At 34.2% G+C, this 2,760-nt stretch overlaps 1 long non-coding RNA gene across 1 annotated transcript in view; it reads right to left on the bottom strand.

Moving 5' to 3' along the window:
- LOC125032676 overlaps window positions 1–1,914 on the bottom strand; it is a 26,412-nt gene extending 24,498 nt beyond the window's left edge. Inside the window, exon 1 of the long non-coding RNA XR_007115559.1 lies at window positions 1–1,914. This exon is cut by the window's left edge and continues 1,318 nt beyond it. This is a non-coding gene — a long non-coding RNA (uncharacterized LOC125032676).
- Between the last annotated feature and the right edge of the window lie 846 nt (window positions 1,915–2,760).

Below are 2,760 nucleotides of genomic sequence, written 5' to 3' on the forward strand. Positions count from 1 at the left end.
TTAAAGGTATATATATATATATATATATATATATATAACTTCACATGATCTGTGCTGAAGTTTAGCTTGGAACACCTCTTTCTCAAGAATTTGCTTCCCTACAGGTTCAGATCATTGCTGCCTGAAACAGACTTTAGGAATGAATTTCATAAAGTACACTTTATCTAGTACTGAATCGAACTAAGATATCTGAAAATAGTTACTTTATCGGAAGATAAATACATGGTTAGTGCACTTGAAGGTCTACCACTAATCCAAACTCTGTTCCATGCAGCATATCTAACACATTCTGTGATAGGGACTGTAGTGATTCTTCTTTGTTATTGTATTTAATCTCTCAACATTACTATTATGAACAAGTTCTGTTTTTACTTATTTTTCTGTTTCATGAGCATAATGGTAATTACCATATTGTATCATCCTGTAACTGTATTTTTTGCTTCTTTTATACTCTGCATTTCTCACAGAGCTTGGCTTTTGATGGATAATTTAAGCAGTTAAAATGTATTAGGGAATTACAGTCTTATGATTAAGGATCAACTGGATTACTATGGAAAGGGAACTTCACCAATGTAATTTATTCTGATTTTGGGTGTGATTACTGGAGCTCATTTCTTTTTATTATTAATTTTATTTTGAATTTTGTCAGCAATGTGATTACCAAATAGTTTTTTTATTATTGGATAATATTATCATCATCATCATCACCACCACCACCACCACCACCTCCACCTCCGTTTTTGTCGTTTTAAGTTTCCATATTGTATAATTGTGAATGAATTTTCTTGTGAAAATGAAATAGAATGGTAGATGAGTTTACTGCAAAAGTGCCCAACTTATGGTTTGTACTGTACAGTATTGTACATAGGCATTCAGTAAAGTTTTCTTTCCATAACAACTTGTTTGTTTCTCCTTGTGTGCTTTTAGCATCAATAAATTTGTAAATGAATCGGAAAGAAAAAAGTAATGAACACTGATATATATCCATCTGTTTAGTGCTTCATACACCCAGGAACATTCTTTAGTATAACCAAGTAGATGAATTTTCCCTTAACTGTTCAAATAGTATTGCTATTTACTTACACTATTACCTCTAACCATTTAGTTGATATTACACACTTATGGGTTATGGTGGCTGGTGCAATATATATATGTTGAATAGGTGGAACTAAGTTACCAGAAAGCAAGTACTTGTACACTATTTGACATCCTTTAACTCTCAGCAGCCATTGTTGTTCACTGCCTGATTCAGTTACCATACCAAGTAAAATTGTAAAATATAACCATGATCTTGGATTTTGTCTGGTCATTCATAGTTTACTGAAACCACTCCAGACCATTTTCCTGTCATTACCAGTTTTGATAAGAGAAAAGTTTACTTAAAATTTGTATTTGTTGAAAACATACCTATCTACAAAGTTTATACTATGCTGTAGGAGGGTTTAAACAAATGATTTCCTGTATTTCTACTGATACCTTAAAAACCCTAAGAGTTTTGAGGTCTGTAAACCAAATTCTGTACACATTAACTATAAAGCAAGACTTTCATCCTGTTTGTAATATAATGATGTACAAATATACAAATAACTGCATTATTTGCAGGTGATACACATTTCCCACACTGTCAAATGATACAAAGGAAGCACAGTATGACAGCAAATCATGCTCACTGGGAGATCACTCTGGTGTCAAAGTATCATATGTATAGAGTTATAATTATTTTATCACATAGAGAGACAGAAAAAAACAAGGAAAGAAATGTGGGTGTTGCTTAATTTGATGTCCTCTTTTGCATTTGCTGTTTACATTTGCTTGTTTCTGAATAATATAACCAATATATAAAATAAAAAGTAAATTCTATCACCATATTTTTTATATTTTTGTTATAGTGTGGTAAAGATACAAAAACGCTTTAGATGCACACAGAAACGCCTACAAACAAACATGCAAATCTGTACATGTACATATACATATACAGGATGCTCTGACGAACATCCTGGTCTCCAGGCTCCTGGCGATCTTCCGGTGACGTCCTTCCCACAGCATCCTAAGGTGACCGTTTCTGCAGCAGGGTCCTCGTTCGGTGCCATGTCAGATATCGGTGAACCAGATTATACATGTAAGGGCCAAGATAGTAAGAGAAAAAGAAAGACAACAGAGAAGAGGGGGTGTTAAGCGCCACTAGCCGATTATATTTATAAATTTGCAGTTTTTAATGTTCGATTTTGCGTTTTTTTTTTTTTAATTTTGTGTTTTACTTTCACAAAGTTAAAGAAGAAAATAGAAGGGGGAGACGTCAGTAGCGATCCGCAAAGACCTGGGTTGAACTACCAACCGTCTTTGATAGATAAGAGAGTAAATAAGGGAAACGACAACGGTAATCCACAAGGATTTACTTGAACCAATTGTCGTAACACAGAAGAAATGTACGTAAAAATAAATCATTAGGATTTCTTATTTTTACATGCAATTCACTAGTCACTCGCCACGACTGACAAAATCGCGGGCAAAAGAGATACGTCATAGATCTTTACGCCTGCAAATACGACAGCAACAAACCCTATAAGTGAAAGGTTTCAGTGTCTTTTGTTCTGCATGGATGAGTGAGTGAGCGTGTGTGAGCTACAGGGAGCGTCAATGAGAATGAAAGCAAGTTTGACCTCACACAGCGGAAATGTATGCCAAACACGGAGATTAACGTTCATTTTAACAGCAATGCGATAAATTAAAACAAAGAATTAAAACAAAATTACTTCAACT

Source organism: Penaeus chinensis, chromosome 15 (genome assembly GCF_019202785.1).
Source record: "Penaeus chinensis breed Huanghai No. 1 chromosome 15, ASM1920278v2, whole genome shotgun sequence".
Taxonomy (NCBI): Eukaryota; Metazoa; Arthropoda; class Malacostraca; order Decapoda; family Penaeidae; genus Penaeus; species Penaeus chinensis.